The sequence below is a fragment of the Callorhinus ursinus genome, unplaced genomic scaffold (genome assembly GCF_003265705.2).
Source record: "Callorhinus ursinus isolate GAN/ISIS: 27379988/994484 unplaced genomic scaffold, GSC_fseal_2.0 scaffold27, whole genome shotgun sequence".
Taxonomy (NCBI): domain Eukaryota; kingdom Metazoa; phylum Chordata; class Mammalia; order Carnivora; family Otariidae; genus Callorhinus; species Callorhinus ursinus.
In genome coordinates, this window is record NW_027397089.1 from 4,254,135 (window position 1) to 4,272,862 (window position 18,728).

The 18,728-nt window shown below is 41.2% G+C and overlaps 1 long non-coding RNA gene and 1 pseudogene across 1 annotated transcript; one reads left to right on the forward strand and one right to left on the reverse strand.

Moving 5' to 3' along the window:
- Window positions 1-10,868: 10,868 nt before the first annotated feature.
- LOC141370145 (uncharacterized) lies at window positions 10,869-17,390 on the reverse strand. Its single transcript, XR_012373945.1, has 3 exons — window positions 17,257-17,390; window positions 15,078-15,206; window positions 10,869-11,101 (listed from the first exon to the last, which is right to left on the reverse strand). It is a non-coding gene; the product is annotated as an uncharacterized lncRNA (long non-coding RNA).
- Window positions 11,148-12,456, forward strand: LOC141370178 (small RNA 2'-O-methyltransferase pseudogene; annotated as a pseudogene).
- Window positions 17,391-18,728: the final 1,338 nt, after the last annotated feature.

The window sequence follows — 18,728 nt, forward strand, 5'->3', positions numbered from 1 at the left end:
CTTTTCTTAGATTGAATATTCCTGTGACTTAAAATAAGTAGCTTAACCGCATTGGGAGTTGGGGAGGGGAAGAGTGGTGCTAGCCAGGAAGAAGCCAGTAAACATGTAATTACAGTGCAACCCAGTCGGGGGCTTTTATTTCCCTCCAGGTATCACAAAGGAACCCAGAATGCATTGTTATATCATAGCCATCCATCCTGGTGTGTCCGATCCTTTGTATTGTGAATGTGAACAGCTTTACCTACTGTACATGGTAGTCCTCACTTACATTTTTTTTTTAGGTTACAAATGGTTTCATACATTTGAATTGAGTCACTTTTCCAGTCTTTTGGAAAAATTTTTCCGTCGGCACAAGATAAAGATATGATTCAAATATTTTAAATACTGGACCCCAGGAGCTTGGCTGAACTGGAAAGAGAACACACAAAGCCCTGAAAAGTATGTTAAATTGTAGGATTATAACTTCTTTACACTTTGGAAAGATTAGCCTAGACTAACTTCATTCTTGGCATTTTTATTCTTGTTATGTGAGCTACTTTGAAGAGATGTGAATTTCAGAGTGTTGGTCTCATAGTTATAAGAACTGCAAATGGCAGTTTGATTCTGTACTTATAATTTGGCCATCTGACCCCCCGCAGTCCTTACCTCAAGGGTAATCTCAAACCCTGTCTTTGTTAGGTTCCATTCACCCCTCCCCTCCCCTCTTCCTGTGCCCATCCCCCTCTCAGGAAATGGAAGGAATGTCTAAGAAGGAGGAGGGCTCTGTGTAGCTTGGAATGTTTTTGTGAAAGTATTTGTTGACCATGATAATGCAAATAACAGAGGGAAAGAGCAAGAATGAACCCTTTCTGGGTGTTTCAGGGCAAGTTTTATGTTCCTTTTTAAGAAAGGGTAATATAAAACAACTAGCCCTGAGAAGGTGAAAGCCAGGGCAGCACAGACTGACAAAAATGGAAGCAGTACGGGAGGCAACAGTTTTGAAAGACCAAACATTGTGAGTAGCTTTCCAGCTTGGTATTTTATAAGGAAGTTAAATAAATGGGTTAGCCAGTTACCTTGAGTCTTCGTTTATGGTAGGTCCTGTAACTCATTAGGCATTTGCACATTGTTAGCGGTGAAATTGCCTCAGCAGAGCTCCGGGGTTTATTCCCAGTTGTGGCTGAGAAGCAAAGCCATGGCCTCTCAGGACCCTTGTACAGTCTTGAGGGTCCTGGGCTTAGCCAACAGTATTGTTCCACTTATTTCCTGGAGGAAGAAACTAATGAAACAAGTGCCTCACTCCCTTTATCAAACACTGTATTCAGCTGGGGTCACCAAGGCACATCCCCTTTTAACCAGTGACTTAATCCAGGAGCACCGGGGGAGTTGAAGGCAGCATTTAGAAGCCCATGGAAGAGCTTTAAGAAGATGATTCTGGGTGACCTGGGTAGCCTGGAGATTTGCTCGCCTGAGGCTAAGGGCTGTCTGCATTGGTGTAGCTCTTCCAAGGACCTGGAAAGTCTATCATGGGAGGCATCCAGACCCTATTTAACAGGTTCTTGTGTTGCAGTGATCAGACAGCACAGAATGATCAGTGCAGGGTTTTATTATTCTTAGTACCTTTCTTAGAAGGCCATGGCTCTGGCACACTCCGGGCAGCTGAGAGATGACTTAGGTTAGTATGCTAGTATCAAGTCCTCATTTTATAGATGGGAACACTTGAGGATCAGAGAGGCTAAATACTTACCCCACGGCTGGTCAGTAACCAGAGTCTAGAGCTCGTGTCTTTTATTACACCAAGGCTGCATGAGACCGAGCTCCAAGGAGGCATTCATATTTTTTTTTATAAAAATTTTATTTATTAGACAGAGAGACACAGCGAGAGAGGGAACACAAGCGGGGGGAGTGGGAGAGGGAGAAGCAGGCTTCCCGCCAAGCAGGGAGCCCAATGTGGGGCTCAATCCCAGGACCCTGGGATCATGACCCAAGTGGAAGGCAGACACTTAACGAAGGTAGACGCTTAACGGCTGAGCCACCCAGGCACCCTGAGGAGGCATTCATGTTCATAGTCTTTCTACCCCTGGATCTTTATCCATACCTAAACAGGTAGGAAATCACTGTTAATATTCGTTTATAAGAATCATAAGGAGGGCGCCTGGGTGGCTCAGTTGGTTAAGTGACTGCCTTTGGCTCAAGTCATGATCCTGGAGTCCCGGGATCGAGTCCCACATCAGGCTCCCTGCTCAGCAGGGAGTCTGCTTCTCCCTCTGACCCTCTTCCCTCTCATGCTCTCTATTTCTCATTCTCTCTCTCTCAAATAAATAAATAAAATCTTAAAAAAAATCATTTATAAGGATTAACATTCATTTTAACAAATTATTCTCAAGTGGTTAAGAATTACATCCATTAGAAAAACTAGGAGCAAAATTGGATTTGGGGCCTGTGAATAAAGCTATTACATTAAAAAGTACCCCCAAAAAAGAGTTATACCTAAAGTTTTATCCCACTTTGTGTAGTATGACCATTACAGTGGAAATGACCGATTTCAAAAGAAATAATCACACCAGAACTGACACCTCCTCTAGAATGCTGGACCCTTTAAATTGGTTACCTGAGGAGCCCATATAGTTATTCCAGTGATAACAGCAGGGCTCCAAACCTGTGGGGACCTCCTTGCAAGATGCTTAGATGGCCTACAGCCCATAAAATTCTTCTGTTGCCAGTTATGGTAAATCTTGGCCTTTTAGAAGAAATTTAATATTTGGAAACAAAAAGTCCTTAGGATCCAAGCTGATGAAAAACGATGCTTAAGCAGAGTTTGAGGTCACAAACAATTCTAAAGAAATAAGACCTAGTTCTTATGTGGCTTATAACTACCTCTAAGCCAATACCAGAATATTTTGAGCAGGACAGAGGCAGACCCCTTAGAATAAGTGTCCATAGCTGACTTTTGGAAGGACCATACCCAGTTAGAGGTATCCTTTTTGCTATATTAATTTTTAATTAGTATATTGCTTCATAATCACACCTCAGAGTTAAAGTAAGTAAAAATCAATTTTGTAATTGACTTTTTTCCCTCAGAATAAATTAAAAGTAATGCCCGGAACCACAATTAGTATTTTCATATAATAATAGCTTGAGAGGAAATTGTTTTAAAATGAAATTGCCAAAAATATTACCTCTTGAAACATCTAATTTCCAAGTGTTTTTCAGATGTCCTGAAACTCTGAATCTTAACCTTTCTGATACAGTGGTGGGACAATGTGTGAGCCCAAAAAGCAGTGCCCTGGGTGGGCCTCGTTAGTGCCTTAAAACTGACTGAGGCTCCATGTGGGGTGTGGAGTAGCATAAAGTGGGATTCTAGTTGGGGTGAAATAGGCCTACAGAGAACAAAAGTTCTTCCTCTTTCTCTTTCCCACTGGGAGCAAGAATTTGATATAAGAAACCTGAAACCTGCAAAAGTTTGCAATTTCCCTCTAAAATTTATTTTCAATGTTTCCCACATTTTTGAACCTTTGTAACCCTGTGGTATTTACTTTAACACGTCTTTTTTTTAAAAATCATTTTCATGAACTCCTGTCCCACTACATGAATGATATAGGAGAAATAACTGAATTGCTTGTATTTCCTTTTTTGGAATAAAGCACCGTTGTATGCAAATGTAAGTGAAAGAGAGGTAGAGACGATACTTAACGGTCTATGTGTAGTATATGTTGACACCTCTAAGTTTTTTTTTAGAACAAAGCATTTTTTTTTAAGATTTTATTTATTTATTTAATTGACAGAGACGGTGAGAGAGGGAACACAAGCAGGGGGAGGGTCAGAGGGAGAAGCAGGCTTCCCGCCGAGCAGGGAGCCCAATGTGGGGCTCAATCCCAGGACCCTGAGATCATGACCTGAGCTGAAGGCAGTCGCTTAACCAACTGAGCCACCCAGGCGCCCCACCTCTAAGATATTTTGAAACATGAGGCAACAGACGAGGACCTCAGATCCCCAGGGAAATATTTATTGGACAGCATTGAGAGTGTAGCTCTTAATTGAAATATCTTCTTTCTGCTAAGAATTATGATTTTTCAGTGGATTTTCACTTGTATTTTCTCTGTGAGGTTTACAGAAACTATCCTTTTCACCATGTTGAAAGGACAGTCTGAACCTTAGCTATTTATATTTCAGTATTAACACACCTTCATTGATTGAGAATGGAGTCTCGAACTCCTCTCTACTTTTATGAAGTGAATGCTGTTTCTAGGTCATCAGTTTCTTTGGAAGCCCTTGTTCCTTACATAAGTATTTGTTATTTATTTAGCTTAAAAGGAGACAGAAATGAATAATAAACTTCTAGGCCCCTTATTCCTATTAAAATACATTTCTAAATCTCTTGGATTTCCAAGCTTTTTTGAAGAGGGTGCTGATGATGTGATCAGAGGAATCCAATCCAAGAAGAAACTCATCCTCCTAGATCTTCCTTGAGCTGATCATCCTCTCAAGGACAGAGTAGAGATTAGCTCCAGAAATGTATCACATTGAGCAGTTGACACCAGAGTGAAAAAAATACACATCAAAAAGTTTCTCTTCATTTGAAGGAACCCAGGGCATCCTTGGGTTATGTGGGAGAGAATCACACTTCATCTGGTTTCCTGAATGTATTTGTGTGTGGCTCCAGTCTATTCCAAACCAAATCTTGTTGAAAGTAGAGAGGTATGGTAAGGAGTTCCTGTTGTCAATCAAATGAGGGTGTTAAACATAGAAATAAACCCTCTGTGTTACACTTGAACCATGTATAAATGTACTCTGTGTATCTTTTTAAACAATGAACATTTCTGCATTTAAATTATATTGTGTTTCTTTGTATTGTTAACAATGCATCAGAACTGGATTTTTTTTTCCTCATCTGAACATAATATAAAATTTAAAGAGTATTGTGATATCAAGCACTTTAACATACATATCAGAGAAACTGACATGGGTTTTTCAGGTTTTGAAGTACATTTAAATATGACTTTTCATGATTTGTTCTTTACAAATAAAACTGTGGGGTTGATACTTTGTTTTGCTTTGTTATTATAGAATCTTTTATTAAAAGATTTCATTTATTTATTTGACAGAGACACAGTGAGAGAGGGAACACAAGCAGGGGGAGTGTGAGAGGGAGAAGCAGGCTTCAGGCCAAGTAGGGAGCCCTATGCGAGGCTCAGTCCCAGGACCCTGGGATTATGACCTGAGCTGAAGGCAGATGCTTAACCAAATGAGCCACCTAGGCACCCCTATAAATAAATAAATGTTAAAAAATAAAAAGCTTACTTTTGGACCTAAGTTTGTAATACCTGTTAGACATCCAAGTAGAAAAGCTTAGTAGACACTTGCACATACAGATTAGGAATTCAGGGCAGAACAGTAGTGTATTTGTCATCATCCAATCAAGAGTCAGAAACCACACAGCTATTTGAAGAGGGGTGATTTATTTTATTTATTTATTTATTTATTTATTTATTTATTTATTTATTTATTTTTAAGTAAGCTCTGTGCTCCCTGTGGGGTTTGAACTAGGAACCCTGAGATCAAGAGTTGCATTCTCTACCAGCTGAGGCAGCCAGGTGCCCCAGAAGGGGTGGTTTAATGTAAAAAAACTATGTATGACAGTTCTCTCTAGAAACAGAACCAAGAGAGGGTGTGTGTGTGTGTGTGTGTGTGTGTGTGTGTGTGTGTGTGTGTACATAGAGAAATTTTAAGGAATTGGCTCATGCAATTGTAGAGACTTGGTAAATCCAAAATCTACAGAGTAGGCTGTCAGGCTGGACACCCAGGGAAGAGTTGTAGTTCAAGTCCAAAGGCAGTCTGCTGGCAGAATTCTTTCTTGTTAGAGGAGGTCAATCTGTGTTCTATTTAGGCCTTCAACTGATTTGGTGGGGCCTACCCATATTATGAAGAGTAATCTGCTTTACTTGAAGGCCACCAATGTAATTTCATCCAAAAAACATTTTCACAGAACCATTTAGAGTAATGTTTGATTAAATATCTGACCACCGTGGCCCAGCCAGATTGATACATAACATTTAACCATCACAGACTATAACAAGAAATTAGAACAAAGGGAGATTTGCTGCTAAGCAATAAAAAGAACTGAAGAATACAAGAATTAAAACACAAAACAAAACACAAGAATAGCATCTATATGAGCAGCCACTAACCCTAGGCCCGAGGCCAGGCAAACCTAAAGTGCCCCCTCTCCCTCAGGCTGAGAGCCCAATTTTGTTAGGGCACAACCATAGCCCATCAGTACTAAAATGCCACACCAGTAGCACTTGTGAATCTACCCTTAGGTGCCAGGGAAGTATCCATGGGGAGGTACCATGTCCCAGAACTTGGTGGGAGGCTATCCATGGAGAGGTGCTATACCAGTAAGACTCAGTGGAGAGCCACCCAAGGGAATGCCATATGAGGTTAGCTGCCAAGCACAAGAGCTAGGAGCGTCCTGTAGGAGCTTGCAGAAGGGAGCGCAGCAGAACCAGGAAGGGAAGCTCCCTCCAGTGCCTCTCCAGAGCATTCTCCTGACAAAGGTGAACATGGTGCCAGCTGGCAGAGGGAAAGTGTTTATAAGAGGGTCTAGCATCATTGTTGCAGAACAGGCAATAAAGGGTAGATTTGGAGCTGAGAGGTGATAAACTGATAACTGCCCCAGTTCCTGATACTCAGTTACAGAGGAAACAAAGGAGGGGAGCAGGAAAATGCAGAAGGAAAAGCGGAGACGATAGAGCAAGTATCTCCAAACTTTATGGTGCAATGCTTTGGAGCAGGCATTGTCTGCCATGTCTCTTTGAACTTGGTCCAGATATATCTATACAGTTTTCATCACTACCCTTTAAAATATTAACTTTAAAAAATACTGATTAACTGCAGTTAAAAAGGTTAGGAGGCTTTTGCAGTCTAAGGGAAAGAAGACCACAGGGGTAGCAATGAAGGTGATGAAAAGTGTTGGGCACTGGGTATATTTTGAAACTAAAGCAGAGAACTTCCTGATGGATTGAATGTGGGGGATGAACAAAAGAAAAGTCAGGAATGACTAAGGATCTTGGCGTGAACAACTAGAAGGATGAAGCCAGAATTTCTGTTAACCAAGATGAATAAGGATGGGGGGAGAACAGGCTTTGGAGACAGATCAGAAGTTCAAGTTTGGACATATTAAATTTCAAATATTGATTAGATATCCAAGTGGAAATGGTGAACAGGAAATTGAATGTCTGAGTCTGGACTTTTTGAGCAATTGGACTTCAGATATAAATTTGGGAGTTGCCAGCATATATAGATGACCTCCTAAAACTGGATAAAGAACATAGCCTCCTAAAACTGGATAAAGAACATAAAGGGATTGAGTTATTAAATAATCTCCCAAAACATTCATTTTAATTCCATGATAGGGATATGGCATGATTTATTGTGTGACATTTAGATTTACCTCCCATTTTTTCACTATTCTGAAAAATTCTATGACGAAAAACATCTACATATTTCCTAATGTTTCACTATTCTGAATAATACCATAATGAACAAAGATCCTTGCTTTGTGAGAAATTACCATTTTTGTGGGTCAAAGGCAAATGTAGACAATTTTACATGATTCAACCTAGTATTTGTGATACTTCTTTTGATTCTTTATCCTGATGTGTTATAATTTGATTAAAATAGATACTGTAACCTAGATGGAGCAATTAATCTCTGGGCTGCAAAATCTAAAAATAAATCACTCTAGTTAGAGCTACCCTGTAGGGCCAGATGTTTCCTAAACTCCAGTAAAACAATCCTGAGGTTTATCATTTACCTATCCATAACTTGTCTTCTTAAATGACCCCAAAACTTTTCCTGGGTTTCTCACATTAACATCCTATGCTTCAAAATACATGAAATAAAAACTGATGGAATCAATGAGAAAGAGACAAAGCCTCAAGTATAGTAGGAAAAGTACTCCTTTCTCAATAATTGAAAGAGTAAATAGACAGGAAATCAGTAGAGACATAGAGAACTTGGACAATACCGTCAACCAACTTGACCAGATTGACATAGAATATTTTTACCACCAACAAGATATAAATTCTTTCCAAGTACACAAAGAACACTTACCAAAACTGACAATATTTGGGGTCATAAAACGTGTATCAATAAATGTAACAAGATTCAAGACATGTAAAGTGTGTTCTCTGGCCAAGAGGGTCAAAAAATGAATCAAAAGTGAAAGCAAAAAGAACATCTAAAGCAGCTCTTAAAGAGAGATTAATAGCACTGAACACCTACATTAGAAAAAGTTTTCAGGGGCTCAGTAGTTTAAGCATCCAACTCTTGATTTCAGCTCAGGTCATGATCTCGGGGTCGTGAGATCAAGCCCTGTGTTGGGCTCTGTGCTGGGCGTGGAGCCTGCTTAAGATTCTCTTCTTCTCCCTCCACCCCTTCTCCATTTCTCTCTCTTACTCTCGCTCAAAAAAAAAAAAAAAGTTTTTCTATGATACATATGTAACAGATGTTACTATGTTCCACGTAATGTATGTTAACATGTTAATTAGAAACTGTTTAGAAACTAAAAAAAAAACTAACAAAAAAGACAATTAAAAAGATTAGAGCGGAAATCAATGAATTAGAAAACAGAAAAAGAAAAAAGAAAGTCAGTGAAACCAGACGGTCATTCTTTGAGAAATCAATAAAATTGATAATCCTGTAGCCAGACTGATTAGACAAAAAAGAAACAAGACACAAATTGCCAATATCAGGAATGACAGAGTTGACATAAATACAGATCCTACAGATATTAAAAGAATCATAAGGGAATAACATGAACAACATTTTGGCAATAAATTCTACAACTTATATGAAAAGGATGTTTCTTAAAGACATCAACTACCAGGGGCGTCTGGGTGGCTCAGTCGTTAAGTGTCTGCTTTCAGCTCAGGTCATGATCCCAGGTCCTGGGATCAAGCCCCATATCAGGCTCCCTGCTCCGCGGGAAGCCTGCTTCTCCCTCTCTCACACCCCCTGCTTGTGTTCCCTCTCTTGCTGTGTCTCTCTCTGTCAAATAAATAAATAAGATCTTAAAAAAAAAAAAGACATCAACTACCAAAGTTCATTTGAGAAGAAATAGATAGATAACCTGAATAGCCTATGTCTGTTAAAGAAATTGAATTCTTATTCCATTTGAATTGAATAGTTAACTTCTCACAAAGAAAACCCCAGGCCTAGATGACTGCAGTGGTGAAATCTATTAAAAATTTAAGAAAAAAGTAATGAAAATACTACACAAACTCTTCCAGAAAATTGATGAAGTGTGTGTTAATTTGCTAAAGCTTCTACAACAAAGTACCACAGACTAGGTGGCTTAAACAGACATTTATTTTCTCATAATTCTGGAGGCTACAAGTCTGAGATCAAAGTGTTAGCAGGGGTTTCTTCTGAGGCCTGTCTCCTTGGCTTGTAGGTGATCTTCTCTCTGTATCTTCACATTGTCTTTCCTCTGTGCATGTCTGTGTCCTAATTTCCTCTTATAAGGACACCAGTTACATTGGATTACAGCCCACCTTAATCACCTCGTTTTAACTTAATTACCTCTTTAAAGACCTTCTCTCCAAATATAGTCACATTCCTAGGTACTAGTAGTGTCAGGGCTTCAATATGTAAAATTTGAGAGGACACAATTCAGCCCATAACAAGGTAATACTTCCCAACTCATTCCGTGAGCCAGCATTATCCTGATACTATTACCAAACAAAGAAATTACAAGAAAAAAAAAATACAGACCAAAAACTCTCATGAACATAGATGTAAAAATTCTTAACAAAATGTTATCAATTCAAATCTGGTGATAAAAATGTCATGACTAATTGGGCTTTATCAAGGAAAGCAAGGTATTTGTTATTCAAAAATTAAAAATCAAGCAACATAAATCACCACATTTACAGACCAAAAAATAAAAGCAAGTTATATGCTCATCTCAGTAGATGTAAAAAAATTTTTTGACAAATTCTAGCATTTATTCATGGTTTAGGAAAAAAATTAACTCAGCAAATTTCTTCACCTCAGATTTACTATTTTCATGGGTCAGAAAATGCTAATGGGCATCTACAAAACACCTATAGCTAAACATTACACGTTAATGGAGAGAGGCTGAGCACTTTCCACATAAGATCAAAAACAAGGCAAAGATATCCAGTCTTAACACTTCTATTCAACACGGTACTAGTTTCTAGTCAGTGCAATAAGACAAGAAAAACAAAAAGCATGAAGATTGGAAAGTAAGAAGTAAAACTATTTACAGATGACATGATTGCCCCTGTATGGAACTTACTAAAAAGTTACTAAAACTAAATGAGTACAGCAAGGTTGCAGGACACAAAGTTAATGTACAAAAGCCAGTTGTACTTCTATACTCAATAGCATTACAAATCTGAAATACTTGGGAATAAGTCTGACCAAAAAATGTACAAGACCTACTCACTGAAAACTACTGAGGGAAATTAAAGAGGCCCTAAATATATGTTAAGATATGGTGTGGAAAAAAAAAAAGATAATTTTTTGTGTTTGTAGGTTAGATCAGTCAATATTATTAAGAAGTCAGTTCTTCCCAATTTGATCTATAGAGTCAAAGCAATCCCATCCAAAATCCTAAGTCTTTTTTTGTAGAAATTAACAAACTAATTCTAAAATTTATAATGAAAATGCAAAGAACCCAGAAGAGCCTAAATTACTTCGAAGAAAAGAGACAGATTTGGAGGACTATATTAACTGATTTTAATACTTACAATAAAACTAGAGTAATTCAGTTGGGGGGGGAATTGCAGTAGACAAATAGATCAATTGAACAGAATAGAAAGTTTGGTAACAGACCCACACATATAGGGTCAATTGCTTCAATGAAGTTGCAAGGGCAATTAAATGGCAAAAAGAATAGCCTTTTCAGTGAATGTTCATATGCAAAAGAAACGAAGTTCGATCCACACCTTATACCATATACAAAAATTAACTCAAAATGCATCATAGAGTGTTCACAGCACTGTGCTTTCCCGCTGGTGTGCTCCTTCAGAGCTGAGTCATTGCTGATTTCATGGAGCTTGAAGGACACATTGGCTTTTTTGTTTCAACAAAACTTGAAATTTGGAAACAAAATGGAAGAAAACAAACAATGCAACAGTATGGTTAATGGTAATTTTGAAGAAGTTCCCAGCAAGGAGGTAACTGAGTTCAACCATCCACTGTACAAACAGAGATACTACTTTGTTAAAAATTTAGTAGATCAACATCAACCCAGGAAGGTTGCAGACTTGGGCTTCCGTGATGCCACACTTAGATGGATGCTAAAATTCCACAGTTGCCCTGAACATCTTGTTAGAATAGATATTATTGCTGCGAATTCCTTACAATGGGAAGGGACTAAGTTGACTCCAACAGTGGGGGATTATCTAGCTCCTCGGGACCTAGATTTGACTATAACCTTGTATCATGCTTTTTCTGTACAGAAAGACTCTCGTTTGGGTGTCTGGGTGGCTCAGATGGTTTAGCGTCTGCCTTTGGCTCAGGTCATGATCCCAGGGTCCTGGGACTGAGTCCTGCATCAGGCTCCCTGCTCCTTGGGAGCCTGCTTCTCCCTCTGCCTCTCTCTCTGTCTCTCATGAATAAATAAAATCTTGAAAAAAAAAAAAAGACTCCTTTGCTTGGATTTGACTTCATAACATGTACTGAATTGATAGAATACTTAGATTCTGAAGATCTGGCCAGTTTCCTGAAGTCATATTTGGGTACTTTTCTCTGGGTATGGTTGTCATCAGCACATCAAACTCTGCATTCAATCCCCCGTTTCCAGCATCAACCTTTAGAAATCCAGATCACAAATTTGAGCGAAACAGAATGCAGTTTCAGACATGGGCTATGGATGTGGCAAATCTCTACAATTACTACATCGAGTTTACTGGTATGGAGGCTCCACCAGCAGGAGCTGAACATGTTGGATACTGTACCCAGATAGGGCTCTTCCAGAAAAACATAGCAAAGGCAACTGAATCGTGCATTTCAGAGCCACAGGAACATGTTCATAAAGCTGTTTTTACAACCTCATACCCGAGTTTACAGCAAAAAGAATACCTCCTGCTTGTTCTGAGTGCCCAGGTGTTAAAAGCAGTCGACTTCATGAAAGTCGGGTTTCTCCTGGATCCGAAGAAAAGCGCGGTAGAGTGGTTCCAGAAGGCAGTTGCATCCAACGGCATGGATCAACCCTCACAGAAGCTCAAGGAGCCCACACAGAGCAGTCCCCCAAACCTTACAGTATGGGAAAGGTTTTTGTTCCCCTGGAAAGACTCACTGCTTATCCCATGGTGAACCGCTTGGTGGACAGTGTGGAGAAGCTGAGAACACTGCTTGCTGAAGCAATTCAACTAAACAGATCAAACTGTGGTGCAGGCAGACTTGATTGATTACCATACACAAAACCTCCTTGAGTCTTCATGATAGGCTCATTTAGACAACTTTGTGTCGTCATAAGTTAGGCAACTTAGTTTTGAATTTCTCTAACCTTGTTCTTGTTTTTCATATGCTTTTTGCAGGGTGGTGGAGGGTTCATAATGTGCCTGTTCATGTTTCTGTTAGTCCCATGTTGAATGTGACTTTAAAAAAATTTTAAAGCAAATTGGATTATCAAATAAACCTTTTCCCAGGGTGGGGAAATGCATCATAGATATAAATGTAAATCCTAAAATTGTAAAACTTGAAAACAAAGGTAAATGGCCTGGAGTGAGGCAAAGATTTCTTAGATATGACAACAAAAGATATAGTCCATAAAAGAAAAAAAGTGATAAACTGGACTTCATAAAAATTAAGACTGTATGCTCTTCTTTTTTTCAAGTTGGAGATATTTATTAATCAGTGTAAAACTCCAACATAGCACATCAACACGACTTTGAGCATTCAGAGGGGAAATAGTTCTTGGTTAAGCAGAAAACTGTACAAATGACTTCTGAAGACCTTCATTCTAAGCAGTTTTATAGTCAAACATTTCAGTTAGAAGTCTGAATCCTCTTTCTTCACTTTGCTGTAATCTACATTCACTGAGTAGAACTTGCATTGATCATTAGGACACACTTTACTCTGGGTTCTGGGTTACTCTCTTCATCCCAACAGATATTTGGATGGAACAATGCCAGACACAAGACATACACTGCTTCTCCAGTACCTCCAGCTCCCATAAATATGAAGAGAGAAATCAAGCTTGAATGTTTTCTTGGCCTAACCAAGGACCTAGGGGAGCATATTTGTGGCAAAGGCCTCGGGTGTAAAAGGAGAGGAGACTAAGGCCAGGCCTGGGACTAAGTAGTCTCTGCCAAAAAATATACTCTTTGAAAGATACTATTAGGAGAGTGCAAAGATAAGCCACAGACTGGGAGAAAATATTAGCAAATCACATATCTGATAAAGAACTTGTATGCAGTGTATATAAAAAACCCTCAAAAAGCAATAAGATAGGGACGCCTGGGGGGCTCAATTGGTTAAGCGTCTGCCTTCGGCTCAGGTCATGGTCCCAGGGTCCTGGGATCGAGTTCTGCGTAGGACTCCTTGCTCAGCAGGGAGCCTGCCCCTCCCCCTGCTTGTGCTCTCTCTCTCTCTCTCTCTGGCAAAATAAATAAATAAAATCTTAAAAAAAAAAGGCAGTAAGATAAACAGCCCAACAACAACAAGAAGGGGCAAATAATTTGAATGCACACTTAAAGAAGATATGGGAATATCAAAAAGCACACAAAAAGGGGCGCCTGGGTGGCTCAGATGGTTGGGCGTCTGCCTTCGGCTCAGGTCATGATCCCAGGGTCCTGGGATCGAGTCCCGCATCAGGCTCCCTGCTCCTTGGGAGCCTGCTTCTCCCTCTGCTTCTCTCTTTCTCTCTCTCTCTGTCTCTCATGAATAAATAAATAAAATCTTTAAAAAATAAAAAAAAAAATTAAAAAAAAAAGCACACAAAAAGATGCTTATCACCATTAGTTATCTCAGAAATGCAAATTAAAACTAAAATGAGATACTACTATACACCTCTGAGAATGGCTAAAATTGAAAGGACTGATTATACCAAAAGTTGGTGAGGATGTAGAGCAACTGGAATTCTCATATACTGCAGATGGGAATGTAAAATGGGACAACCACTTTGGAAAGCTGTTTAGCAGTTTCTTAAAAAATTGGACATATACCTATCATATGACTAAGCCATTCTATTCCTAGGTAATTAATTACCAAAGAGAAGTAAAAGCATATATCTATACAAATACTTGTACATGAATATTCATGATAGTCTTATTTGTAATAGCCAAAAACTGGTATTAACCCAATTGGTATCAACAGGTGAGTGGATAAACAATTGGTGATATATCCACACAATGGAATACTACTAGCAATAAAAAGGAATAAACTACAGATACATGCAACAACACAGATGAATCTCAAAGTAATTATTCTGAGTAAAAAAAGGCAAAAAATGAATACATACTATAGGATTACATTTGTATAAAATCAAACAAAAATGCAAATAATCTGCAGTGACAGAAGACAAATGGGTTGTTTGCTTGGACACAGGGGCTGCTAAATGGATGGGATGATAAAGAGGCACAAGGAAACTTTGGGATGACAGATAGATTCATAATCCAGATTGTGGTGATAGTTTCATAGGTATATACATGTGTCAAAACTTACCAAAACTGCACACTTTCAGTATGTGAAATTTGTTGAATGTCATTGATAGCTCAATAAAGGCTTTTTAAATCTAATTGAAAAGTTGAGAAAAGGGGTGCCTGGGTGGCTCAGTCAGTTAAGCAGCTATCTATGGCTCAGGTCATGTTAAGCAGCTACCTTTGGCTCAGGTCATGATTCCAGGGTCCTGGGATCAAGACCTGCATCGGGCTCCCTGCTCAGTAGGAAGCCTGGTTCTCCCTCTCACACTCCCTCTGCTTGTGTTCCCTCTTGTCAAACAAATAAATAAAAAATTAGAAAAAAAAAAAAACACCAAAAAGTTGAGAATACATTGAAACTAAAATGGAAAAAAAAAACTAGGGGCAACCCAATAACTTGATTTACCCATCATTCTCTTCTACCTCATTCAATGGGCTTCTTAAGTTCATCACTTTGTTATCCACAAGCACCTCAGACATCTTAAGATGTGGTACACTCTATGCCAAAGGCTGGAAGCAGGTCAGGTAAATCTGGACGAATCCAACAAGTGCCTAGTGCAAGGAAACACACGTGACTGCAGTCACACACTCCTTCAAAGAAGGCCAACTGGCATTTTAGCTTCTAGGTTTCCACACAGCATGCTGTTATGACTCTTTAAATGCCTCCCCTTAAATTATTGCCCAGTTGTGTCCCTCAATCCTAATGTATTTTATCATGATCCCCCACCCCCCCCCCCGAAAGATCCACCTTAGACCAGGCTTCAAAAGTTCAATAAATACCTAGACTTTGCCCTTTCCCCTCTGCCCTCTGATAGGCTCCTCAGGCTAGTCAAGTTAGTACTTTTCCTCACTGTGCAAGCAATAACCAGATTGTCTTGATGATAATTCAGGAAGCCAGGATTCAACATTATTGGTCATTCATATTTTCTCTTCTAAATTGTTTTAGTAATCTTTGCCCATTTCTTCATTTTAAATGTTTGCTTTTGGTTTCGATTTGTAGTTTGAAAACTTTTTTTTAAAAGATTTTATTTATTTACTTGACAGAGAGAGACACAACGAGAGAGGGAACACAAGCAGGCGGAGTGGGAGAGGGAGAAGCAGGCTTCCCGCTGAGCAGAGAGCCCAATGCGGGGCTCGATCCCAGGACCCTGGGATCATGACCTGAGCCGAAGGCAGACTCTTAACGACTGAGCCACCCAAGCGTCCCTAGTTTGAAAACTTGTTAAAGCTATTCTTTGCACTATCTGATGTAAATATTTTCTCACTTTCCTTTAATCTTTTTGGTGGTTTGTTGTAGTTGGTGTTGCACAGAAATTTTTAGTTTTCTTATGTTTAGAATCATTATAAAAATAAATAAATAAAACAGCTTCCGGTGCTATACTGACTGGGTTCAAATGTCTACTGCTTACTAGCTGAGGATCCTTGTGTAACTCTCTGTGAACCCAGGTTCCTCATCCTGCCTCCCAGGGGGATGCAAGCTCCCTGAAAGGAGGTATTTCCGGCTGTTTTGCTAACTGCTGTATCCCCAGCTCTGGGGACAGTGTCTGATACATAATAAACGCTCAATAAATATTTACTAAATGAATGAATCTATGAAGTCAGAACAATCTTATTTACCTCATGGGATTGTTATAAGAATTATTAATCTTCATGAATTTTAGTCTAGAACAGTGCCTGGCACACAGTAAGAGTAGAAGGAACGGGAGCGCCTGGGTGGCTCAGTCGTTAAGCGTCTGCCTTCGGCTCAGGTCATGATCCCAGGGTCCTGGGATCAGCCCCGCAGCGGGCTCCCTGCTCCGCGGGAAGCCTGCTTCTCCCTCTCCCACTCCCCCTGCTTGTGTTCCCTCTCTCGCTGTGTCTCTCTGTCAACTGAATAAATAAAATCTTTAAAAATAAAAGAGTAAAAGGAATGTTCCCTCCCCCTCCCATCCCCCAAATCCTGCCTCTCTTAGAGAAGTTTCACCTGATCGTCTTCCCTCCCGCCCCCACCTCCTCTCAGTGAAGTCTTTCCCTTTCCTCGGCCCCCTCCTCCTCCCACAGGATTTGCACCATTGTTCCCTTTCAGGGTGGCTCACTTGTCACTGGAAGTTCTTAACCTGTGGGCATCTGGGAGCCCCTTTGAAAAACCAAGGAAATTTATGAACACTCTCCCCAGAAAAATGCACCTATGCGCAGACACACAGCCTTCTCCTTACAATAGGACGGAGCTCACAGAATCCGGCCACTAAACTGCCATTTTAGATCCCTGAATTAAGCGGACATGAATGTCAAAGACTCTTTACTGCTTCGGAGCAGCAAACCTTAACAGGTCACACCAAAGCAGATCTTTAGTGCGAGGGTCAGAGTCCACACCGGGAGTCCCGATGGGAGCTCCAGTGAGATGCAAATCGCTCTCCGCCTTTCCGAGCGAGGGCGCCTATTGTTCCTCGCCGACTGCATTTCAGAGCCGACCCCTCACCCTGGCGGGGGAGGGGCGCTGTGGGGACCAGGGCCGGGAGAAAGCGAGTTTCTAAGTGGAAGCAGGGGGGCTCCAGTAGATTCTAAGGTCATTTATAAACTGCGGCCACCGTCCCCCAGTGGGTAAGCAACAAACTCTAAGCACCATAATGCTCCCTGTTTCTGTCTTCTGCGATCTGAACGAGGGACACGGTGGGAGACCGTCCCACTGCCCTTTCAGGAAGCGACGAAGACTGTCCTGTAAAAAGGTGACGAGCCCAGGCCCAGGGACGAGCCACGTGACTCCGTCTAATTGCTGTAACCGTCCTAAGCCGTCGCGAGGAGCCGCGCAGACGTGCCACTTCGCGGGCGAGAAAGTGAGGTGACTCAGTCGCCTACACCATGTGCTGCACCTAGAAGCGCCCATCGTTGGGAGCTGTTATGCATGAGTATTGAGGAGCAACTCAGAGCGAGAAGGTCGCGCGGGAGCCAGCGCGCTGGCCTGGAGTCGGCGGCGGGGGAGGAGCGCGGGGTGCGGGGAGCCGAGCCCCCCGACCCCCGCACGCCCCGCACGCCCCGCACGCCCGGCTGTCTGCTCACGGTCTAGGTGGTCCCTTGCCTTCTTTTGTGTTGTGGAACTCCCGCAAATAGACACGCACACACCCTCCCCTCTCCCCCCACCCCCCGGCCCTCTAACACGGGGTCGGCCTCCCTCACAGACGAAGAGCTCTGTCCCAAAAGTGAGTGGACTCAAAGAGCCTGAAGGCTGGGTGCAGCCCTTTCTTTCATTCTTCTGATTAGAAACAGTGCCAGAGGCGACGTGATTTGCCCGAAGTCGGCAACTTCCTGGAACTGGAAACCAATCGGAAGACTTCCGCGTCGCTGCTCTTTCCGCTGTGCTCAGGTTACTCAGCGCCTCGGGACCCGGTTTTTGAAAAGGAAAGGAGAGGCCGGCCCGGGAGCGCCCCTGAAGGAAATGTTCTTCGGACTCGGTAACTGCTCGTGGCCGGCGTTGAGAGAGTGGGGGTGATACAGTGTGGAACCTGCTTCCCCCCAAAACATAACGTCCACAGTTTCAAATTGTTTTCCGAGATCCTGAATTTTCGTGGGTGCATCTTCCGTGGGGGGGGGGGCGGGGGGGCTGCGAGCATACCTGTTTTGTTTACCTAATGCAGAGTAGGTACCTAATATTTGCCGAGCGGAGGACTGCTCAGCTGCATGAGCCCCGTTGCATCATAGGGATGTAGGAGGGTTTGCGGAGCCCAGCCCCACCTGGGAGGCGCGGAAGCCCTTGCCAGTTTTTCTCAATTATGGCTCTGCATATCCTCTGTGCCTAAATCCTTGACTGCATCTCTTGATTATTTCCTTAGGATATTTTCCTCGAAGTGGGATTACTGGGTTGAAGAGTAAGCGCATAGTTAAGTCTCTTGATTCGGAGTCCCTCCAGCAGGGCCAGAGTGAGTCACCTTACCAGCAAGCGGGCCAAAACTCGTTATCATCAGGCTTCATTTTTCTTTCTTATTTTTTTGCCATCTTGATAGAACGAAAATGATATCCCATTTTGTTCGCCTCTCTTTGTGGACTAATTAGGTGGAGATTGGACTGATTTTTTAATTTTTTAAAGATTTTATTTATTTA